A 264-nucleotide genomic window follows, 5' to 3' on the forward strand; every position below is an offset into this window, starting at 1 on the left:
TCTACAAACCCATTGAAACTATAACTAAAAGGAAAAAATCGGGAAAAAAAGAATCTCGGTGGCCACCCCCCTTCTCCCCGTCGCGATAAAACTGCAGTGACTTCTAACCCTATAAATTCAATTTCTGGGAAACCTCCGTCCTCGAACGTATGCTCCTCCTCCTTTTTGAAGGAGTTTGGAAAAAATCGCATACACGTGATTACATTTATATGAGCGGACTAGAGAGAGGGGGGGGGGGTGAAGAAGAGTTCTGTCTTGCATAAT

General features: G+C 43.9%; 1 protein-coding gene across 1 annotated transcript in view; it reads right to left on the reverse strand.

Moving 5' to 3' along the window:
* Positions 1–264, reverse strand: part of LOC119590434 — a 17,009-nt gene that overhangs the window by 3,009 nt on the left and 13,736 nt on the right. The window lies entirely within an intron of this gene.

Source organism: Penaeus monodon, chromosome 27, assembly GCF_015228065.2.
Source record: "Penaeus monodon isolate SGIC_2016 chromosome 27, NSTDA_Pmon_1, whole genome shotgun sequence".
Taxonomy (NCBI): domain Eukaryota; kingdom Metazoa; phylum Arthropoda; class Malacostraca; order Decapoda; family Penaeidae; genus Penaeus; species Penaeus monodon.